Below are 25,637 nucleotides of genomic sequence, written 5' to 3'. Positions count from 1 at the left end.
AAATTACTCGGCGGGCTTGCTGTGCAGAAGTCGTGCAGTCTTGAAGATGGCCGGTCCCTCGAGGTCTCGTCACACCCACGAATCTCAGCGTGACTGATGATGTAGGTAGAGGTCAGAGGTGCCAGGGAAGCCGGTTCTCGTCGAGCTGGGCAGTCTTGATCCGGAGGAGAGACTTGCAGCAGACCGCAGTGTTCTTAAGATGGTGCCTGCGGATGCAGGGTGACTACTCCTTAGTCACAAGGGAGAAATCTTAGGAAGAAGTCTTGAGTTCCTTTCGTGGAAAGTAGTTTCAGGATTCAAAGATGATCTGATTTGGAAGGGGGCCAGTTCCTACCTTTATCCTGTAAAAAGGGGCTGGCACGCGACTAAGTCCTGCCCTAGGGGTGGGACTAGGAGGGGGGTGGTTACACCCACTTCCTTGGCGGGCTTTTCCCCAGCACAGGGTCTGGAGTGACCCTGGAACTGGTTCCAGCCAGCCTATGCACAGTGAGCACCGGGGTGCCACGTGCAGTCACCTTCCTCTAAAGCCCTGCCTACCTACAATACACAAAACCCTGTCTGGGACGGTGCTGGCACCGCCCCTGGCAGGAAACCCTTTGTCCTTATCTCCTGCTCTGGGAGGACTCCCAGCAGCAGGAGGGCAGACTTGTGTCTCGGTGGCAGCATCCATTTTGTGGATGCTAAGGCTCTGTCTGACTTTAACCGGGGTTAGGGGTTACATACATGTCGTGTCCCTCTAGAAGGGTGGAATGCTAACCCCGTCGCCAGAATTGGCGAGGGGTTAGTATTCCAATTCGTATGACACCTTACTCGACATGGTTTGATAAAGCGATACCAGAGTTGGCATATAACCGCGAGGATTATAATGCACTTAAGAGTATATGGTATGCGATATCATGGAAACGGCTAAGGGATGGATCCCGAAAGCCGCAGACAGGCTCAGCTCATGCCAGAGCACCATCTCACACGATTCCAAGCACTCTGCCTTCAGGATTGTTAAGGCCTGCCATAGGAGTGACTGATAGGAGATCTGTGTGTCCATTTTAGGGTTAGATATAGGTATACTATATCTAAAGCAAAGGGTGAGTACACCACCTTGCCCCAGCTGTCGTGCAGCCAGTTGTGTCAGTTTAGTTAGTCAGCCCAGGGGTGGCATAATACATGCTTCAGCCCCTGGGAGACTTCTGGGTACACCTCAGCCCTGGGTACAGGGACTTGGAGAGGGCCCAGTGCCAATGCAGTACCTGAGTACAATTTGGATAGAGAGAACAGCTAGGCTGTGGGTCTGATTAGCAGGCCCACAGCCAGGGAAAGTCGTAAACCAGTGCAGCAAAAAGCAAAAAAATCTGGGTGATCATAGGATTGCAGACCCTACTCTCCTACAATAATGCACTAGAGAAAATGAAAAAAGACACGGATACGGCAAAATCTATGGGAGCCTTACAAACTCAGACCCATATAGCGTCATTTCGTTGCTCCTCCTATAGGGGTGCCTCTAAGGGTTTCTAAACTGACACCACCTCCTCTTATAAAGCGCCCACCCAAACCTCGCCCAGTAGAGGGTATTATAGAGGATATAGAGGTAACAACAATACGGGCAGGGGTAACAACAGCAATGCCTCTACCCCCAAACAGTGACTTCCCTTCCATCCCCCCAGACCATTCCACTCATGTCGGGGGGGAGATTACAACAGTTCCTACCTGTCCGGAACTCCATCACCACAGACGGATGGGTGAGATAAATAGTTCAGTCAGGTTATTGCCTGGAGCTCACTTCCACTCCTCCAACAACGTCCCATGTCATAAGAACATCTCACACTTCTAAGACAAGAGGTTGCATCTCTACTGCAAAAGAATGCAATAGAACCAGTCCCAAAACACCATCAAAACACAGGAGTTTACTCCATATACTTTCTCATACCCAAAAAGAATGGGTCCCTCAGACCTATACTAGATCTAAGGCCCCTAAACCTGTACATACAATCCGACCATTTCCATATGGTCACATTACAACAGGTTCTACCGCCGTTAAAACAAGGAGACTTCCTAGCCATATTAGATCTCAAGGATGCCTATTTCCACATTCCTATCCATCAATCTCACAGAAAGTACCTACGATTTGTACTAGAATGTCAACATTACCAATTCAAAGTACTCCATTTGGAGTAACTACAGCACCTTGAGTGTTCACAAAGTATCTAGCAGTAGTAGCAGCACACTTAAGAAGGGACAACATTCATGTCTTCCCATACCTAGACGACTGGTTAATAAAATCCAAGTCATACCACCAATGTGTACAGCACACGCATCAGACCATCTGCCTGTTGCACAAGCTAGGATTCACAGTAAATCAAAAGAAGTCCAACCATCCCTATCTCAACAGTATCTAGGTGCCACAATAGATACCTCAAAAGCAATTGCATACCCCAATCTAACAAGGATACAAAGTATGCAAGCTCTAAAGCCAATATTCCAGCCTCAAAACTCACTACCTGCTCAAGTGTCCATGCAATTAATAGGAATGATGGCATCTTGCATTTTCAGAGTACCATACGCAAGACTACAAATGCGCCCCATACAAGAATGCTTGGCAAGTCAGTGGAATCAGGCTCAACAACAAATAACCGATCTGGTGGTGGTAGACGACCGAACATATCGCTCTCTGCAGTGGTGGAACACCAAAAACCATTTCAAGGGCCGGCCGTTCATAGAGCCTGTTCACAAGTGGTGCTAACCACAGACTCCTCTCTCACAGGATGGGGAGCGCATTCAGAAGAATACAGGGTACATGGACACCGCAACAAAAGTTACTCCACATAAATCTGGAGTTGTTGGCAATTTTTCTAGCTCTAAAATCTTTTCAACATTACCTGTCACGCAAGGCTGCACTAGTCTGTACAGACAATATGACCGCCATGTATTACATCCAAAAACAAGGAGGAACACATTCCTTACAGCTCTCCCGGCTGGTGCAGAGCATATGGAGGTGGACCATTCCTCAAAAAATCTTTCTATTAGCAGAACATCTACCAGGTGTTCACAATCAAGTTGCAGATCTGTTAAGTCGTCAAAGACAACAGATACACGAGTGGGAACTTCATCCTCAAGTTCTTCAACCGTTCTTTCACAAGGTGGGTCAATCAGACATAGATATGTTTGCCACACACCGCAACTCAAAATGCCCAAGCTTCGCCGCCAGATACTCGCACCCATTGTCCAAAGGCATTGCTGTATGGATGAGTTGGTCAAACAAATTTGCGTACGCTTTTCTACCTCTCCCACTAATTCCGTTAGTGGTACGCAACCTACAGCAGCATTCCCTCACATTGATTCTCATAGCACCAACGTGGGCAAGACAACAGTGGTACACCACACTACTAGAACTCTCAGTAGTACCAACCAAAAATTAAAACTCTCTCCACATCTACTGATAAAGAACCATGGAGAGATCATGCACCAGACCCATTGCAGCTCAATCTAGCGATTTGGCTCCTGAGGTCTTAGAATTTGGATACCTCAATCTTTCACCTGATTGCATGAATGTCATAAAAGAAGCGAGACGCCCCACCGCCAAGTAGAAAAGGTTTGTTGTGTATTGCACAAATAACAACTAACTCATTAGATGTTTCCATACAAAACATCATATGCTACCTGCTCCATCTACAAAGATGTAATTTAGCATATTCATCAATCAGGTTACATCTTGCTGCTATAGCAGCATATCTTCAAAACAGACATTTGTCATTGTTTAGAAGAGTACCTGCCATCAAAGCGTTTATGGAAGGACTCAAGAGAAGAATTCCTCCCAGAATACCACCCTCTTCCGGTATGGAATTTAAATTTTATTCTCACTAGACTTATGGGTCCTCCATTTGAACCATTACATAAGTGTAAGTTACAGTTCCTTACATGGAATGTTGCTTTTTTAGTTGCTATTGCCTCACTCAGAGTAAGTGAGATCCAAGCATTAACAGTTCAAGAACCATTTATACAACTCCATCACAACTAAGTGATTCTTAAAACAAACCCGAAATTCCTGCCAAAAGTCATTTCACCGTTCCACCTCACCCAATCTATTGAGTTGCCAGTATTCATTTGTCAACCACAAACAGTTGCAGAAAGAGCTCTACACACATTAGATGTAAAAAGAGCGCTCCTATACTACATTGATGGGACAAAACAGTTTAGTAAAACAAAACAACTGTTTGTGTATTTTTCTCCTCCACACAAAGGCAGCCCTATTTCAAAATCAGGCATTGCAAGGTGGATTGTTAAGTGCATTCAAATCGGTTACCAATAAGCAAAACGCACTCTATCCATTGCCCTTAGGGCTCATTCTACCTGTACATTAGGGGCATCTATGGCATTCCTAGGAAATATACCCTTAGAAGAATATATTTGTAAAGCAGCTACATGGTCTACACCGCACACATTTACCAAACACTAATGTGTAGATGTGCAGGCAAAACAACAAGCTAGTGTGGGCCAGGCTGTACTCAAAACATTATTTCAAACTACTGCAACAGATACAGGTGGTCGCTGCTAAGCGAGAAAACTGGTGTGCAATTGATGCAATAGTGTGTGGTCTGCAGCCCATATGCCTCGAACGGAAAATGCTACTTAGCAGTATGCATCTGTTCTTGGCATGTAGGGCTGCATAACCACATTCGCCCACCCACCTCCCCGGCTACCTATATCTGTTCCAGTAATATCTTAATTAGATACACAACACATGACATTCTTCTCTGTACTCGAACAACTTTTTCATTTGCCCAATGGCGAAAACAATCTGAAGATGAAGTCGATGCCCATGCGACTACGGTCTACAGGAGGAGTCCTGGAAAAGAGACTCTTTCAAGACAACAACAAAGTGTAATCAACCGGGCCCACCACCAGATGGTGATCTATGCAATAGTGTGTGGTTCTGCAGCCCTACATGCCAAGAACAGATGCATACTGATAAGTAGCATTTTCCTTCTTTACTTTTGCTACAATCGCAGCACCCGCGCTTTACTCTTACCATGTTAAAGGTAAAGCGCGAGTGCCGCGTTTACTACAGTAACAATGACAAATACACTGGGTGTTTAGGTTCAGGCTATGAGAAAGGAAGGACTTTTTAGCTGCAATACAAATGTATCTTACTTTGTGTAACTCACATTGCATAGTGATTCACTATTACCTGCAGCCCTATGAAGGTGTCGCGCTAGCAGCCAGAGAGGCAATATGGGGAAAGCAACTCTAAATCCACCACATAGTAATGCGCTTGCTTAGTGTCAAAACGTGCATTTATTGGCTGCATACCTGGCACAACGTAAAATGTTTCAGCCTTGAGGCTTTGTTCACCTGATTCAAAGTGCTACAATATGTCTCAAATAAGAAGACATCAACAAAGGACAAGTGCTAAAGCGTTACTGTGGGTGCCATCATAAAGTAAGAAAGTTGCTAATTAACAATAACATGTTCTTTGCCAGGAGACCCTCATCAATAGTCATAAGCACATGAATATCCCCGGCTAGGAGTGGGACCCCGCAAACTCATCACATATATGTGAAAACATATATGTGTGTGTGTACACACACACACACACACACACACACACACACACCCACACCCACACCCACACCCACACCCACACCCACACCCACACCCACACCCACACCCACACCCACACCCACACCCACACCCACACCCACACCCACCACCACCACACCCCCCCCCCTCCTCTAGCAATAGAAGATGTCCCTCCTGCACAGAGAGGAAAGGGAGTTTACTCATGATACTTCCTTTTTCAGAAAAAAGACCAACCAAACAAGTTCAGACCAATTCTGGATCTACGTTCTCTGAACAAATTCATCAAAATGGAAACATTTCGAATGTTGGCGCTCCACCCAATATTCCCACATCTGAGGAAAGGTGATTGGATGTGTTCAGTGGACCTCCAAGATGCACACTTTCACATCCCAATCACAACACGACATCGCAAGTTCTTGCGATTCATGGTGGGAACAAAACATTACCAGTTCAAGGTCTTAACCTTCGGCCTAAAATCAGCTCCGAGGGTATTCACCAAATGCATGGCAGTTGTAGCGGCAGCATTACATCGCCAAGGCCTGCTTGTATATCCATACCTGGACGACTGGTTGTTGAAGGGATCATCTCCTCAAATGGTGCAGGAACACCTTCACATCTGCCTGGATCTCCTTGAGCGCTTAGGCCTGCATATCAACATGGACATGTTGATTCTTCAACCGACCCAATCACTCCTCAGTAAAGTGTTTTCTTCGGAGGAGAGATTGTCATCAATGAGAGACAAAGGCACCATCATTCTTCAGGCTCATCAGCCAGCAGAAAGACAGGTGGCTTCTCTGTTGGGGACGATGGCCTCGTGCATTTTTCTCATACCCAATGCCAGATTGAGGATGAGACCGTTACAGCAAGATCTCGAGGGCAAATGGGATCAATCCTCTGGTCAGTGGAACAACCGGATTCTCCTCTCTCCTGCAGCAAAGAAGTCCATTCTCTGGTCGCTGCAACCACCGACCTTCTGGTGGGAGTCCCTTTTCACCAACCTCTGCCAGAACAATCCCTGATTACGAATGAGTCGCTTCAGGGCTGGGGAGCGCATCTCGGTCATCTGCAAACTCAGGGCAGATGGACCAACAGAGAACAGACGTATCACATCAATATGCTGGAACTGCGGGCGGTTCATTTAGCCCTCAAGGCTCGTCAGCCGTCAATTCAGTCCGGAAGGATCCTAGTACAAACTGGCAATACAACCACCATATATTACTTGAACAAACAAGGTGGAATACACTCTTGACATCTCTCGCTCGAATCACAGGTGATCTGGCACTGGCTGCTAGCCAAGAACCTATCTATCACGGCAATCCGGGAGAGCAGAACGTGCAGGCTGACGCCCTCAGTCGTCACTTCCAAGAGCAAGAAGACAGGGTGCTCAACGACGAAGTGGTAGCAGACATCTTTCATCAATTGGGTCATCCTTTCATCTACCTCTTTGCAGACGATCAAAACAGAAAATGCCATGCCTTTTCATCCAGGTTTTACTGACCAGGAACGAGGGGGAATGCTCTTTTGATAGATTGGTCAGGGACGTTTGCATACACCTTTCCACCCCTCCCTCTCATTCCGAAAGTTGTGGCCAAACTTCTGCGATCCAAAATGAAGATGACCCTAATAGCACCGGACTGGCCTCTCCAATGGTGGTATCCGGACCTGTTGCAACTCTGTTTGCCCGCATTTGAGACTTCCGTGCAGGCCGGACCTTCTCACCAAAATAGGAGAGAAGATTCTGCACCCCAGCCTTCCCTCGCTCAGCTTGACAGCATGGCTCCTGAAGTCCTGCATTACGGACATTTGAACCTCCCTCAGGACTGCATGAACATTTTAAGGGAGTTCCACAAGAACCTCGTACTCTCTTAAGTGGAAAAGGTTTTTCTGTGGTGTATCCGTAATGTTTGGAGTCCAATTAACGTGCAAGAGGGGGTAATCTTGCCGTATTTACTCTACTTGGCCAAATCTGCTTTGAAGTATTTTTCCATAAAAGTACATTTGGTGGCTATCGCAGTATATCATAAATCACCTAACCAACCTTCTTTCTTTCAACTTCAGGTGGTCAAGGACTTCCTACAGGGGTTGAAAAAGGTTTATCCTCCTGTTCGACCTTCTTCTCCTCCTTGGGAGTTGAATCTAGTCTTGTCAAAATTGATGGGACCTCCATTTGAACCCATTCATAAGGCCACATTACAATACCTGTCTTGGAAAGTAGCCTTTCTAGTAGCAATTACATCAGCACGCAGAGTGAATGAAATACAAGCACTCTGTTCTAAAGAACCCTATACGGTTTTCCACCTTAATAGGATGGTTATGCGAACTCGCCCTTCCTTCCCAAGGTTGTGTTGGAGTTCCATGTTAATCAGATGATTTCTCTACCCTCTTTCTTTCCAAATCCAACCACACCAGCAGAAAGGTCTCTTCATTCGCTAGAGCTCAAGAAGGTTCTCAAATTCTATTTGGAGGCAACGAAATCCATTAGAAAAGCTGATCAATTGTTTGTAAACTATGGCTCTGTTAGAACAGGCTTCCTAGCGTCTAAAAGATCCATTTCAAGATGGATAGTATCTTGCATAAAGTTGGCCTACCAAATAGCAAATAAACCTCTGTTTGCCTCCCCTAAAGCTCACTCTACTAGGGGCAAGGCTGCTACGTTTGCATTCCAACACAATGTACTGATGGCTGAGATTTGCAAGGCTGCAACCTGGAAGTCGGTACATACGTTTACCAGACATTACTGTCTGGATTCTGACTCCAGAGCAGATACCCAAGTGGGCCAGGCCTCCTTGAGGAATCTGTTCCAATGCTAACCTATTGGAGTCTGTATAGGCCTTATGGCTGCTATGTTTCTTGGTGGTACTCTGTTTACTTGCCTGCAGGATGAGGGGATGGGCTTTCTATTCTAGTCATGTGCTTGACTATTGATGAGGATCCCCTGGAAGAGAAGGATCCTAGGTTCGAGGCATGTGGGCTGCTAAATTCATATCTTAGCATTAGATCGCCGCCTAGTGTTGGGCTCGGATGATTGCACATTGTTGTCCTGGAAGAGTCTTCGAAGTATCCTGAGATAGGTGGCTCCTCCCCTGGACTACAGTGCGCATGGGCATCGGCTCCATCCCCAGATTGTTTTTTTCCGCCATTGGGTTCGGATGTGGTTTCGACGTCTTACTGTCGGAACCAAGTAAAACTATCTTTTACCGGCCAAAAGGCCTCGATTTTCTTGCGTCGGTATTGTCTGCGCTCGGTCTCGAGTCTTCCGTCTCTTGAAGCCGGAATAAGCGGAGTTTTCTTCGCTTTCTAAACTTTGAGGCCTTCTCATCGCGACACGACAGCAAGCCTTTACGGACATGGAGCGGAGCCCGTTCAAGTACTGCCCGCTCTGTGGGTCTAAGTACCCACACATCGATCTACACCCTGTGTGTAACAAGTGCCTTTCACCGGACCACGACGACGGCAAGTGCAAGGCCTGTGCACAGTTCCGCTCCAAGAAAACTCTCAAGCTTCGGCGCGCGGTGCGCTTGGAAGCTAGGCAAGCGGCCCCGGATCCGGAGAACATCTTCGGCGACCCGGAAGAAGAGGTCCAGGGTCACCTTCTACAAATCTCCCCCTCACAGTCGGAGGTCGAGGCGGATCCGGGTGACGACGACGGAGTCGCGGGTCCGGTCCTCGAGTACGTCGAAGAGGTAGGAGACGACGATGAAATTTATGGGGCCGCGGCGGACAGCTCTGCGGACGAGCTCTGCCCCGAAAGTTTCGAGGACGACCGGGACACGGGATCGCCTGTCGGCCTTACCCTGGACCCGTTGCCGCAAGCCACAGCCCCGCCTTCAGGCCCGGCTTCGGACTCACTTGCTGGGCACGATGTTTCGAAACCGAAACTGAAACCGTCGGGGTCGTCAACACCTAAAATGGCCGACCCGAAATCGAAACTGAAACCAAAGGACTCGAGTGTTCCTAAGATGGCTGCCGTGCCTGTGAAGAAGTCGGTGCCCGTCACCCCGTCGGCTCCGTCGACCTCCGGTCCGCAGAAGCCGAGGAAGTCGGTCGATTCCGACGCTCCGAAATCGAAGCCGACGCCCGATGAAGGGGCCCCCAAGAAAGATAGTCGGCTCGGATCAACGGCTCCGGCGCCGTCCAAGCCCGCCAAGGTCGGCTCCAAAGAGGCTACGCCCAAGAAGTCTGCGCCCCGGCCTCAAGATTCGGAGGACCCGAAGAAGGTTTCCGCGCCCAAACCGCACAAGGCCCGCGAGGGCGTCGGATCCGAGGGACCGCTCAAAGCATCCTTGTCGGCGACAAAACCAACTGGCAGTGTACCGTCCCCTATTGCGGAGTCACTGCAGAGAATCAGGGAGAAGGCCCTTGCTCCATCGGCTCCGATGCCATCACCGCAGCCGCAAAAGGACGCTCCGGCTAAGCCTTCGGGGAAACTCCTTTTTCTCTTGCCACCTAAGGAGGCGCCGAAAGCGTTTTCGACGAAATCGGCTCCGAAGCAGGTTTCCTCACTGCCAGACCCTCTTCCACGTCGTGTACTCGAATCGGTGGACGATTCAGAGCATTTCATCGATGCTGCCACCGGCAAGCTGACCCTCTATAAACGGAAGATCACTTCGGAGCCGGTGGACCCCTACGTCATCCCGTTGAAGAAGAAGAGGGTGCCCCTTGACGCCGTAGGCCTCACGGAGCCGATTCAGCCTCCTCCAAGACGGAGCCCTACTCCCTCCCCAGAACACTCTGTGGGTGAGGAAGATGATGAGGATGAACAGTACAATTTCCCCATCGATGACCCTGATGTACAACCAGATTCATACGACGACTCTGGTGACCAAAACACCCAGGGGGCGGGCCAAGACCCGCAGACCTTTAATGCACGTGCATCCCCGACTGAGGACTCAGCAGGATTTCATGCACTAATTGAACGGGCGGCGGCCAATCATGATGTGGACATGCATGCCGACCCGGTTGAGGAAGACTTCCTTTTTGACACCTTTGCCATATCTGAGAGGACAGTAAAAACACTTCCTATGCTGAAAGGTGTTCTCAAACATGCTGGAGACATTTTTAAGGAGCCTACGAGGGCTAGAGTGGTCAACCCTCGCATTGAAAAGAAGTACAGGCCTGCTCCTGCGGACCCCGTCTACATCCGGGGACAGTTGCCACTGGACTCTCTTGTGGTTGCCAATGCCAGGAAACGTGCCAACTCCCAGACAACGGGTGAAGCTCCTCCCCCGGACAAGGAGTCCAAAGTGCTTGAGGCAGGAGGCAAAAGAGTGGCTGCACAGGCGGCAAACTTTTGGCGCATCGCAAATACACAGGCGCTCCTGGCGCGTTATGATAGGGCGCACTACGACACCCTAGAACAAATTATACAACACCTGCCCCCACAGTTCCAAGAAGGCACCAAGATGCTTATTGAGGAAGGGAAACTAATATCAAACGCAGCCATCAAGTGTGCACTTGACGCTGCGGACACAGCTGCTAGGGCTATCAACACTAGCGTTATGCTGAGAAGACAAGCCTGGCTCCGCATCTCAGGGTTCAAGCAGGATATTCAGACGACAATCCTGAATCAGCCGGTCAATCCTGATAGTCTGTTTGGTCCGGATGTTGACACCACCTTAGAGAAGATACAGAAGGACACGGAAACTGCTAAATCTATGGGGGCTCTGCAGTCCCAACAGTTTCGTGGCGGCAATTTTCGTCGCTCAGGTGCACGTGGAGTCACCAGAGGACAGATGGGTCAACAATCCCAGTTCTCCAAAGGTGGGGCGCAAGCCTCGTTCACTAAGCAGACCAAGGGAGGTTATAGGAACAACAGCAACAGAGGTCGCGGCAGAGGAAACAACAGCTCCCGCACCTCTACTCCGAGCAAACAGTGACTCTCTGTCACTGCCCCCCGACCACCTAACACCTGTCGGGGGGAGACTGCAGCAGTTCCTGCCCGTCTGGAGAAACATCACCACAGACAGGTGGGTGCGACAATTAGTTCAGTATGGTTATTGCCTAGAGTTGAAGTCCACTCCACCCAACATCCCACCAAGGCAAAGGCCTATGTCCGCAGAGCACTTGCACTTATTGCAGCAGGAAGTAGTGGCGATGCTGCAAAAAGGCGCAATCGAGCTCGTGCCGGTGGGGGAAGAAGGCACAGGGGTATATTCCCTGTACTTCCTTATTCCAAAGAAGGACGGTTCTCTCAGGCCCATTCTCGATCTACGTCCCCTCAACCTGTACATACTATCGGAACATTTCCACATGCTTACACTGCAGCAGATTCTTCCCTTGCTAAACCAGGGAGACTTCTTAGCAACCTTAGATCTCAAGGATGCTTATTTCCATATTCCACTACACCCGTCACACAGGAAATATCTCAGGTTCACTATTCAAGGCAGGCACTACCAGTTCAAAGTCCTACCCTTCGGAGTCACAACAGCCCCGAGGGTGTTCACCAAGTGTCTAGCGACAGTGGCGGCGCACCTCAGGAGGCAGAATATCCATGTCTACCCCTACCTAGACGACTGGCTCGTACAAGCCAAGTCGGAGCAACAGTGCGCCGCAGACATGTCGACTACAATTCGCCTGCTTCACGATCTGGGTTTCTCCCTGAACTACCCAAAATCGCATCTCCAGCCGGCACATGTCCGGCAGTTCCTGGGTGCTACGATCAACACCCTGACAGCCATGGCTCAGCCAAACCAAGTCAGAATCGACAGCATTCAGTCGCTGATCCAACGATTCAGACCACAACACTCCCTGCCAGCGAGAGTGTTCATGCAGTTGATAGGCATGATGGCCTCCTGCATCTTCATAGTCCCTCACGCACGGTTGCATATGCGCCCGCTCCAGGAGTGCTTAGCGAATCAGTGGACACAGGCTCGTGGGCAATTGACAGACCTAGTGTTGGTTACCAGTCGGGCATACGACTCTCTGCATTGGTGGACTCCACACAACCTTTGCAAGGGCCGACTGTTCCAAGAGCCTGTGCCGCAGATTATCCTGACAACGGACGCATCTCTCCAGGGATGGGGAGCTCATGTGCTCACTTACACAGTGCAGGGACTATGGACGACGCAGCAACAGAAGATGCACATCAACTATCTGGAACTGATGGCAATCTTCATGGCGCTCAAGTCCTTCATTGTACATCTGAGCAACAAGGTCGTGCTAGTCCGGACGGACAACATGACCGCGATGTACTACATTCAAAAGCAGGGAGGCACCCACTCGCCACAGCTGTCTCATCTGGCTCAGAGCATGTGGAAGTGGGCCATTCAGAGGAACATCTTCCTCATGGCAGAACACCTCCCGGGCAAGGACAATCAGATGGCGGATCTGCTCAGCAGATACAGCCATCAGATGCACGAGTGGGAGATACACCCTTCTGTTCTCCACCCGTTCTTCCAAAAGTGGGGTCATCCGGAGATAGACCTGTTCGCAACAAAGGAGAACGCAAAATGCCGACTCTTTGCCGCCAGGTTCCCTCACCCACAGTCGCAGGGGAATGCGATATGGATGAACTGGTCAGGCAAATTTGCATACGCTTTTCCGCCAGCCCCTCTAATACCGCTGGTCGCACGAAAGCTAAGGCAGCACTCCATGACTCTCGTCCTGGTTGCTCCAACGTGGGCGCGCCAAGCTTGGTACACCACGTTCCTCGAACTCTCGGTGGTGCCGCATCGAAGACTGCGCCTCACACCCAGTCTTTTGACGCAGAACCATGGAGACATTCAGCATCCAGATCCACGACAGCTCAACCTGGCGATCTGGCTCCTGAAGTCCTAGAGTTTGGATACCTTAACCTACCTCCAGAATGCATGAGTATCATCAAGGAGGCGAGGAAACCTACTACTAGAGCATGCTATGCTGCTAAGTGGAAGCGTTTTGTCATCTACTGTACGTCCAATGACATCAACCCGCTAGATGCATCTATTCCCAACATCATCTGTTATCTGTTACATCTCTACAAGTGCAATCTGGCGTACACTTCCATTAGGATACATCTCTCAGCCATAGCGGCTTATCTTCAGAACAGGCAGCACCTCTCTGTCTTCAGGGTGCCCGCCATTAAAGCCTTCCTTGAAGGTCTGAAGAGAGTCATTCCCCCAAGAACTCCACCAGCTCCGGTGTGGAACCTCAACGTCGTTCTCACCAGACTGATGGGGCCACCATTTGAGCCACTGCACTCGTGTGAGCTCCAATTCCTTACGTGGAAAGTGGCCTTTCTGATAGCTATTACGTCTCTGAGGCGTGTCAGTGAGCTGCAAGCGCTCACCATACAAGAGCCGTTCATTCAAATTCACCCAAATAGGGTGGTGCTACGCACTAACCCTAAATTCCTTCCTAAGGTGGTGTCACAGTTTCATCTTAATCAAACTATTGACTTGCCAGCATTCTTTCAAAACCCGCAAACGGTGGCGGAAAGAATGCTCCATACCTTAGATGTACGGAGGGCGTTGATGTACTACATAGACAGAACACAACCCTTTAGAAAGACAAAACAACTCTTTGTTGCCTTCGCACCACAACACAAAGGCAACCCAATTTCTAAAGCAGGGATAGCCAGGTGGATTGTTAAGTGCATCCAGATATGTTATCAGAAAGCCAAGCGCACTTTAACAATACCCCCCAGAGCGCACTCCACACGCAAACTGGGGGCATCCATGGCTTTCCTAGGGAACATTCCTTTAGAGGATATTTGCAGAGCAGCCACGTGGGTCACACCACATACCTTCACAAAACACTACTGTGTTGATGTGCATTCCAAGCAGCAAGCAGCTGTAGGACAGGCTGTTCTCAAGACACTTTTTCAGGTTTCTGCAGCTGGCACGGGCAACCGCCGCTGATGGAGGGACTGCTATGTATTCTATGCTAAGATATGAATTTAGCAGCCCACATGCCTCGAACTGAATATGCTACTTACCAGTATGCATCTGTTCTTGGCATGTAGGGCTGCTAACATTCATATCGCCCGCCCTCCTCCCCGGTGCCTGTCGCAGCTGCAGATATACTATTGTATTTATTCATTAGCATGGACATCCTTTACACTTTCACTCCATCTCCTGCCACAATGGCGAAAAACAATCTGGGGATGGAGCCGATGCCCATGCGCACTGTAGTCCAGGGGAGGAGCCACCTATCTCAGGATACTTCGAAGACTCTTCCAGGACAACAATGTGCAATCATCCGAGCCCAACACTAGGCGGCGATCTAATGCTAAGATATGAATGTTAGCAGCCCTACATGCCAAGAACAGATGCATACTGGTAAGTAGCATATTCATTCTCTTCCAGGGGTATCCTCATCAAAGTCATAAGCAACCCACCCGCCTCCCCGGGCAAGTGAACATGATATATACATCTTTGTGAAATGGTCTGTGGATATCCGCAAAGAACTGACCAAACTGTCACCCCTGATGCATGATGGGAAGCTAGGGGTCATGGCTTCCTTAAGAGCACAGTGCCAGTTTATCTGAGTGTTTTCTGTGGGTTAGCTTTTCAGCTTTCTACACTGTTTCTACAATGCAGCCTATGTACTGGGAATGTTTTTTATTATTCTTGCAGGATTGTGTTTTCTGCTGTATATTAAAGCAGTTTTCAAATGCTTTCTTTCTCCCTGCTTTATTGGAATGTGTTAATGTACAAGAGAATTTCTTGCAACATTGCTCAGCATGACTATGGAAGGCTGCATTGTGTGTTTTTATATAAATGTTTCACTAATCTAATTCAACACTTATCCTCTATGGGTCCTGGAGTAGCTCGCTACTCGCCGAAAAAGCGATTCAACGCCTCATCCTATAGATGCAATTACAATACAATGCAACATGGACATGATGAAATATAAAATAAAAAACACTATATTAGCAGGTTTGCACATGCAAAATTCAAAAACTGCTTTTGCTCATCAACAGAAGCTCGAAGGGGACGCTGGTATAATAAACTCCAATTGGGCGAACAAAACGTATTCCTTCAATTTACCTTTTCCCCCTCCACACCTTATCCACGTGTAACAATACTGCCTGGGATGTTAGTCAGTATCCAACATAAATAAAACCCACTGCAAGCCAAGACTTATCAGGCTGATGTGATCAGTGCGTTTGTCTTTTTTTTTAAACAAATTTTATTGCAAACATTTGCTTTAAAAGTGAAAGTATACTTGACATCACAAACGTGTCAAGCTAAATGCATGCAATTCAAATTTTAAATTAAAAAAAACATTGCTTCTAATTTTAATAGAACAGTAGAAGTGCTTTCCTAGGAGAAAGCTGTACCTAGAAAATGTATAGAAACTATGCTCAGTTTTAAAGCACATTGCAAGGAAATAAGAGTTTTACTGGCACAAAGGAAATGTTCTATTGGCTGATGCCATAGTATAAACACACAAGGATGGCCATTAAAAAAAAAATAAAAAATACTAAAGATGCCGAAGAGGAAATATTGCCAAAGTGAACTATAGGTTAACCAGCCCACCATCAGTGCACTTCTTTTAGGTGGATGCGCACATGTGACCCGGTTAAATGTCATCCCTCACAGTGCAAGAGAAGAGATGGCTGTAGTGGGCTGACCCATACGGTGGTAGTAGGAAGCAAAATGTGACCGACATTTAAACAGGACAATCGATTCAGATGGCTGCACCAAAGCCCCTCTATATAAGCATGCATGCTTTATTTAGCTTTTTCTATTACACCAGGCTGGTGAGCAAGCTACAGCTGTGTTTATGCCAGACACTGCTCCCAGTAGATGAAGCATTCAAACTAAAGAGCTTATTCCTAGGCTGTTATTTATGGGAGCTCTGTATTCCAGTAAAAGCATACCACAATTTCCTGAAAAGTAGATACTGTGGCACTGCAAGCTGTGACCATTCTGGTTTCCACATGTTCATTAATATCATAACTCGATTGGAGGAATAATGGAAGTCTCCAAATTACAACTCACAAAACTTATGATTTATCTAGTGACGCATACTGGAAATATATAATAATAAACAAAGCGCGGGTCCCGCGTTTGCTACAGTTTGAGGTGCAGACCCCGAACAAACCGTGCCTGGACAAAGCTGCCTGCAAACAGACCACTTTACAGCCTGGCGATGAGTGCAGCATAAGGCCATGTGTTAAAACAACGCCACTGTCTAAGAATAGTTTGTGCTGCCCTCTGATCTCCCCGCTCTGACTCGGTCAGCTGGTAGATAATGTTTGCCTCCATGAATTCAAACTTGCACTACTTACAGTATCCTGCAAGCATCTGCCTCTTCTGTTCAAGTGGGACATTTCCTCACCGAAGTCATGCATTACCCTGGAAGCACTACTTGAAATCCACGAGTGCATTCGCCAATTGTTTGTTGATTGGCTATCTTTCTTGCAAGATTTTACACCAATTAAACAACGGAGGTTCTAAAAAAATTCAGGGACGCAATATTCTGGTGTAAGGTGAGAAATACACAGCATTATGATCAGCACGGGTTATTACAGTAAATTTCGAGTTTGTCAGTCGTTTTCGATGTGATTTTTTTTTTACATGTTATAAGGGGTAATATAAATGTGTCTTAAGGCCGCCCCTTCTCCCATTCTAGAACTTCTATATTTTCTCACTAGCTGTAGCACACACATCACACGTGGAACACTGGAATAAGTTGAAGGCAAATTTGTAATGCAGCATGGAGTTTGGGTCCTGTTTAAAGTAGACCACAGAAAACCGTTCAATGGGCAGCGAGGCATGGCATATCTACTAACAGTTCAGTGGTCAGCGAGGCATGGCACACGTACTAATAGTTCAGTGGTCAGCAAGGCATGGCATCGTGACGTGGGTGCAGTGAGAGGCCTGAGGCGGCGTTTAGGTAAAGCGGGCTTTATTTTCCACAAAGGGTTTATATGGCGGAATGTCAGTCTCTCTCGTGCAAACTCAGATGGATCCGTGGTGACTCTGGACTCAGTCTCGTCCTCCCGGTGTCTTGGGCCTCTTCCGGATACCATCTGGGGAGGCTGGTACCCTTCCGTCGGTTTGCAGCGTGATGGGGACAGAAACAGAAGGACCGTTAAGTCTCATGGCCTCGGTTTATATACACCCGGGGGGATGCCAGGGTTGTGAGGGGGTCACCGGTGACTCGTGCTATACACTTTAGGTAGCGTGCGTTATGTAGTGAGGGGAGGAGGTGTAGGGTGCAGGCGGGAGACTAGGATAGAGGGGGTCGGGAATATTTACAACTATGTACAGTAGGGAGGGAGTGTTCACTTGATCTAAGGTGGTGCAACACCCCGCTTCTCCGCCCAACTCGCAATCCTCTGCCGTACCTGTCTGAGCCACACTCCTCCCTCGGGAGTGTGGCACGGCGAGTCGCGGGGTCGTTGGCCTCCGGGCTAGTCTGCTTCTCTTCCTCGGCTGTTTCGTTCTCCGCTCTTCTCTCCGTCCGCTTGTAGGGTCAGCAATTTTACCACGAGGCACGGATTCCCTTCCATATTCCCGGTGGCGTCCATTTTTAGGAAAGGCAAGCTGAGTCTGTTTGGGACGCCATAGATGACCCATCCGTCCACTCATCTCTCGAGAGATATCCGGCATGTCACCATCCCTTCATACTATACTTGAGTATATGCCAAGTACGTACAATGGTAAGCACCAAGACTGTGTTGTTAGATTAATAGAGAAGAATAGCTTTCTTGATTGGGTGTGAACTGAACCACAGAGAGCACAGCTAGCAACAAAACCAGCATTGGCATAGCCAATAGGTCTCGCCTTTGGGACCTTATAAGTGTTTAGTTATCCAGCACAATAGCCTTGGTGCAACAACATCAACTGTTGCATGGCTAAACACTTATCAGTTCCCAAAGGCGAGACCTATTGGCTGTGGCAATGCTTGTTGTATTTGCCTCAGTGACACATGTTTGACATCCTTGCAGGTCTCTGAAGAGTCCTTTTCAGTCAAAGTCGTTGTTTATAGAAATAAATACAGCTATGGTTTATGTTGTGGGGCTTCCAAACTAGTATTTGGTAATCTGGTCCCTCAGCTAGGACTCCTATGCTTTGCATACTCTGATTATGTAAGCCTTCATCTCACATTCATGACTTCAGCCACAATTGGTGGTTTCATTTTTATCACCTTTTGCTTATTTATGTATGTTCAGGGGGCAAGGGGAGTAAGTCTTGTTATATAAGCATGACTTTTATAGGAGAAAAAAAAAGATTTATCTGTATATTACATGAGCACAAGAGATTCTAGAAAAACATTTACCATATTTTTTTTATCCACTAACAATTTGAGTATATGTCTTGGAACAAACTGCATGAGCTAAATCCTAACTTTACCACTACATTTTAATAGTGGTACAGTTATATTCAGAGTAAAGTGGAGGTTTAGGTTTCCAGGTCTTTTTCTAGCTCTTGACCAAGAAAAGGGTGAAAGATTCCTCCATTTAGCAGAAATATGTGAACTTTTATTTTCCTGTTAGTTTCAGCAGGGAAATGTTGAAATTAATTTTTTTATTCCGATCCCTCGCACGAGTGGTGCTTTCCAAGTATTTTTCGTCATGTGGTGTAACTGGTATTTGGGCTTAATATTTTAATAGACAACCAACTTGTGATTGTTAAATAACATGTATTGCCCTCTGACTAACATTACTTCAGATACTAGTTTGTCAAGGCCTGGAAAACCGAAGTAAACCACTAAGCCTAATTTGTGCCAACATTTCATACTGCAGGCCTTTTTAACAGGCCCTTTTAAATACCGAGCCAGTTTCCTATAAAGGGTGATGCCTCATTACAGTTCTGTTTACCCATGCAGATAGATTTGGACTCTCACATGCAGTGTGACTCGGACTGCTGTTAAACCCGTTTTGCAGAATTGTAAAAAGTCAATTAACCCTCATGTGTTTACAGTTCTTTTTTCCTGGTGCTGTAAAGTTACTGAAACTAACATTTGTTTAGCAAGTTTTTCCCTAACTTGACGACTACATACCCACCGCTTGCAGAGATCGTCGCAGTTCTTAGTGGATCATTTCAAATTACATCCTCTCTGAAAGAACACCGACATTCAGTTTGTATAGTCGGTTGGCTCATCCACCCTCCTCATTTGTGGCAAACTTGCAGTGCATTTCGGGGGAAGTCGAGGTCAGAAGTTAGAGTAATAATACTATCCCATTATACAATGGTGAATCCATTTTACCAGTTGCTCTTGTATTCCATGACACATGACACATGGTTGCCAATTTTGTTGAGAGACCTAGCACTGTGACCAGTTCTTCACACCCACGCGTTTGTCTGTGCTCTTTGCCTTTTGTTCTGATACATTTTGATAAATAATTCATACTTTGCACCTGGAATAATATTGATTTGAACATTACAGTACTCTAGGGCCATAATTTGATAAACTCCATTTCTCCTGTTTACTTGACAGCCTGAATTTGGCATATCCTTCCCTTTATGCTACTAATGATATTGAGCTGTGACTTTTTATTCCGTCCAGCATCACTTTATGAATGTGAACGCAGCACTTGTTTAGTGTGCCAAAGCCAAGTCTTTTAAGGCCAGATGGCAGAAACCATTGTCAAACATCTAAAATACTACATGTCATCTCTAAGAGTGAAATATTTCTGTCAATACTACCTTCAAAGACACCCTGTAGCAAATAGTATTATCCATAAAGGGAACTGGAATAGCTTAGTATTATCCATAAAGGGAACAGTAATAGAATGGAGACCATCGGATTCTCATGCATAAAGTATGGCCTAACAATAACATAACACAAGAAATATGTTGTATTGCTCTGCTGAACATTAGGACTGCCACTAGACACGGTTTTGAAATTTTGAAATTCATGCTCTAATAGCAATTTGCACTTTAGGCATCTTTTGCTTAGGAGAGACTTGAGCAGGATGCAAAACGCAGGTTATGTATTAGACATGCTTTCCCCCTTATCAGATTGTGCTGCAGAATTACCAATACTAATGTAATTTAACTGACGTGAGCAGTATTTGATTTTGCTTTCGTTTAGCAATTCCTACTCAAAGCAAATAACCAGAGGCATACATTGCTTAAACTGGAGAGAATACAAATTGACTTTGCATGCCAACTGAATGATGGTAGACCTGTTGAGCTGGAGCGCATGCTGAATTTCAACTGAGCTGGAAGTCAAATTCCTGACATGCTGCAAAGTGATAATCACACCAGTCAGCCCCTACCTTACAGAAAAAGCAAGTTTTACAAAAAATAGAAATCCGTTTAAAAACCCAGTTGGTTCACACTTTATGTATAGAAGAAAAGACACTATTTAACAATGACCTTGCCCTGCCTTTGGCCTCCAAAATGGAGTTTAGAAGATAATAAACAGTGCTGTAAACGAAAATCCAATTTTTGTGGCTGTAGGAATCTGGTGCTTCCTACAAATATACCACTTTTTGGTATATTGTATAGAGTCCAGGTATCCCTCACTAGTGGACAGGGCTTGCTTTAAATCCCAAGGTGCTTTTTTTTAGGTCGAGCCTAGCGGCAGCGGATCGCTCTGTGAGGCATGCAGTAGTGGAGTATGGCTTTAGAGCCCCGCCCACTATCCACCCATATTTTTAATTGGCTTTTGTCAGTGTCATCCATAAATGCTAGCCATTATGAGGCTTGCTTGTTCCTCCTTGGTACCGCCTTGTCTCCATTTGTTACCGCCCATAAGGACTGGACATTTACCGCCCATAAGGACTGGACATTTACCGCCCATAAGGACTGGACATTTACCGCCCATAAGGACTGGACATTTACCGCCCATAAGGACTGGACATTTACCGCCCATAAGGACTGGACATTTACCGCCCATAAGGACTGGACATTTACCGCCCATAAGGACTGGACATTTACCGCCCATAAGGACTGGACATTTACCGCCCATAAGGACTGGACATTTACCGCCCATAAGGACTGGACATTTACCGCCCATAAGGACTGGACATTTACCGCCCATAAGGACTGGACATTTACCGCCCATAAGGACTGGACATTTACCACCCATAAGGACTGGACATTTTACCACCCATAAGGACTGGACATTTTACCACCCATAAGGACTGGACAATTTCCTGTGTCCTTACTGTATTGCTCACATAAGCCCTCCGGGAGAACTCTGGTTAATCAATCTAAAGACCACTAGTACGAGGCCAGCTTTAGCAATGGCAGCCATTTTTTTTAACTTTGCAACTTTCACAATGTCACACACACCCACAACGAGCTGCCGCAGTGCCCCCAAAATCAGATTGCTGATTTTCTTTAATTTAAATGAGTAGAGCTGCGGGATCACTGCTTTTCTTTAATATAAATTAGAAGAGCTGCGGAATTACATAATTTGGAAATTACATAATTTGAAAAGAATCGCAGGTCGTTGAGCTGACACCAAGGATGGAACCCTATATCCCCAGTTCTGGCACTGTTGCACGCTATTCTCTCAATGGCAACTGTTTTTTTGGTAACTGTGCAACTTTCCCAATGAGCGCACACACCCACAGGACGGGCCACCACAGCTCTCTCAAAAACAGATCGCTGCTTTTCTTTAATTTAGATGAGTAGAGCAGCGGGATCGAAGGTGCCTGATGGCAGGAGGCAGCTTAGCAGGGCCCCCTTCTTAACTTTAATGAGCACGGCGCCTGCTTCACGGACACTGAGCTCTGCAGTGCAATAGGTGTTGCTTTTGGTATTGTAAATGACAATGCCTTTTCATTTTTTATAAAAGGCATTGCCATTTACAACGCCAGTAGGTCAAAAACTTGCATTTACGAGACCTATTGCATTGTAAATGCTTGTTGTGGTAGTGTGGTTGAGCAGCCATAGTATTTTCAAGGAGGAGTGTTAGACACTTGTTGCTTATTCACAGTCAATAAATGGAACACACACTCAATAAGTAGATCCACACCAACTTAGAAAAATAACGCGTATTTTTAGATAGCAAAAACGTTATTGGGTAAGTACTTTTTGAAATAGCAGTTTTGCAGCGTGAATCTTTCTGGATTCACTATGCTGTGCATTATTCCGCGGTCTTGTGGTTGGGTCCGGATTCGTAGTCTTTTCTTTAGTTTTTTCTTCCGTATTTTAGGTGGTCGTCGGCGTCACACCTCCTTGGGTGTATTTCCGGTGACATCGGCATGCTTCCTGCGGAAGCTCCCACTCTTGGGCGCCATCTTCAGATTCTTTTTTTCCGCGGTCGAGTCTGGATCGTTCCCGTTTGGGCTCCAGACATTTTTGGAGAAAGAAGAAAGAAAAAGACAGAAATTGCAAAGAAAAGGCATCTGAAGACTCCAGGAGACTTCATCGACGAGGAGTCGGCAAAGGAGAAGGAGAATTCATCGAGATCTTCGACGAACACGCGACCAGGGAGGCCCTGATCGCTCGATGATGGACAACACGCCGTTCAAGTTCTGCCGTAACTGCCACCACAAGTACGCGCAGAAGGACCAGCACCCGGTATGCAACCTTTGTCTACCGGTAAATCACGAAAGCGAGGACTGCAACGCCTGCTCCGCCTTCACCCCGAAGACCCTTCGTGTGAGAGAGAGACAGAGGGTAGCGCACGCCACCCTGCAGGGGAAGGCCCCGACTCCGTCCCTCTACGATCTGGGGATGTCTTCCGAGGAAGAGGACAACGCTGCCGCCGAAGACAACAGCTACACGGTCGTAGAGACCGATTACACAAAGTCTTCTGATAAGGTAGGAGACTCTCAGTCTCTCGGGTTCTTGGGGGCCGGAGTCTCAAAAAAACGAGGGCAAGGCCCGAAAGCGCCGACGCCAAAACACCTGGCGTCCGCGAGTACCCACAGGCCCAGCGGATCCTCTGAGGAGTCCCCGGCGCCGAGAGCTGCTGAGCAGCAGAAGTCGTCGAAAATCGTCCCCGAAAAGGATCGATCGAGGGAGAAGGACCCTAAACTACCGACGCCGACCAGAGACCCAAAATCCGGGTCGACGTCGAAAATTTCGGCACCGAAAAGCACGACGCCGAGCCAACCGCCGAAAAGAGCGGCCGAACCATCCGACGCGGAATACGCGGCTGAGATGGAGAAAAAGAGAAGGCGCCTCGAGGCCGAAATGGAAAACATCTTGCAGCGGAAGAAAGATTTCGACGCAAAGATGAAAACCTTCACGATCCCACACAAGACCAAGCCACCAGTGGTGGAGGTGGTCGAGGAAGAAGACGAGGTCGCCGAGGAACAAGACCCGGACGTCGAGGTGGTCGACGACCAGGAAGAGGACGAGAATCCCTACGATAGTTACAACTATGGGGATGAAGAGGACAGCAGGACGGACGCAGAGTCGGCCCCCTCTGACTTACAGGAGGTGGATTACCTAGATGTCGACACCGACAGCCCGGAGGAGGCGGTCGACACATATCCCTCGAGGCCCTCGCCGCCAGACGACATCGGGGCCTACAACTCGGTGATAAGGTCTGCCGCAGCGGCATTCAAACTCAAGCTCGACGAAGAGAAGCAGAAAGCAGACTTCCTTCTAGAGACATTGCTCCCCACACAAACAAGGAGCCAGTACCTGCCAATGCTCGACAGCGTCTTGGCTCAAGGGAAGGAAGCATTCAGGGAGCCCGCAACATGCAAGGCAGTGACTCCCAGAACAGAGAAGAAATACAAACATTCCTCAAAAGACCCACCCTACATTCAGAGGACGGTCTCTGCAGACTCCATTATCACGGCCACAGCAAGGAAGAGGGCTAACTTACCCACTACTTCTGGACCACCACTGGATAAGGAGAGCAAGAGGAAGGATCTGGTGGGTAGAAGGATCGAACGGAACGCCACGACCCACTGGCGCATGGCTAATTCCAACGCCCTGATAAACAGGCACATGTACCAGATCATGGAGGTTCTGGGGCAGTTGGTGAAGGACTTGCCCCAGGATGCCAGACAGAAGGCGGAAAAGCTGGTTGAAGAAGGGAAGAACGTGGCAAATTCTTGCCTTAACGCCCTGGATGGAGCAGACACCTCCAGCAGGCTCATGATGATGGGTGTCACTGAAAGAAGACACGCCTGGCTCAGGATTTCAGGTTTCAAACCAGAGGTGCAACACAGCATCCTGAACACACCGTTCAACGGCGACACGCTTTTCGGGACAACAGTTGATGAGAAGCTCAGTCAACTAAAAAAGGATAACGAAACAGCAAGGTCCATGGGAGCATTGCAGTTCAGAGGCAACAAAAGAGGCACTCCGTCACGGAGGCCTGGCGGGAGAGGTGGAAACCAGCCAGGTAAATCACACCAGGCTTTCCAACAAACGCACAAGGCCGACTCGCAGGCTCAGCAGGGTCAGCAGAAGCAGTCCTGACAATACCAACAAAGAGGCCAGTCCTTTCGAGGGAGAGGAAACGGACTTGGACAGAATAGAAGAGGGGGACAGCAGCCTGCCTCTAAGTGACTTCAAAAAACTCCGTGTGCCCACCCGCAGAAAAGATCCCAGGGGGCAGCACGTACAGAGGGGTCAAGACAAGCTACACATCTACGACCACATAACACCAGTGGGAGGAAGATTAAGATTTTACCTCCAAGAATGGAGAGAAATCACATCAGACAAGTGGATCCTCAACATCATCCAATTCGGATACTGCATAGAGTTGGAGGGGAGGCCAACAAGCAGAAAACCAAAAAGAAAACCACTAGCAGGCAAGCAGCTAGAGTGTCTTCAGGAAGAAGCAAAGGAACTCCTGCGGAAGCAGGCCATAGAACGGGTACCCTTCAAGGAAAGAAACAAAGGAATATACTCAACGTACTTCCTGGTACTAAAAGTAGACGAGACAATGAGACCCATTCTGGACCTAAGGTTCCTGAACAAATTCATAAGAACGCAAAAATTGAAAATGACCTCCCTGCAAGAGGTGCTCCCGCAATTGCAGATCGGCGACTTCATGGTCACGATAGACCTCAAGGACGCCTACCTGCACATCCCAATGAACAGAAAGCACAAGCATATGCTCAGGTTCACCATCGGAGAAAGCCACTACCAGTTCACGACACTAGCCTTCGGGCTAAAATCAGCACCAAGGGTCTTCACAAAGTGCCTCGCAGCAGTCGCAGCGCACCTACGAAGGCAGGGAATACACGTATACCCCTACCTGGA

General features: G+C 47.6%; 1 protein-coding gene across 6 annotated transcripts in view; it reads left to right on the top strand.

Moving 5' to 3' along the window:
* Positions 1-25,637, top strand: part of CARM1 (coactivator associated arginine methyltransferase 1) — a 395,773-nt gene that overhangs the window by 147,026 nt on the left and 223,110 nt on the right. The window lies entirely within an intron of this gene.

The sequence above is a fragment of the Lissotriton helveticus genome, chromosome 1_1 (genome assembly GCF_964261635.1).
Source record: "Lissotriton helveticus chromosome 1_1, aLisHel1.1, whole genome shotgun sequence".
Lineage (NCBI taxonomy): Eukaryota > Metazoa > Chordata > Amphibia > Caudata > Salamandridae > Lissotriton > Lissotriton helveticus.
The sequence above is the reverse complement of the archived record's forward strand: the minus strand, read 5'-3'. Positions and strand labels throughout refer to the sequence as shown.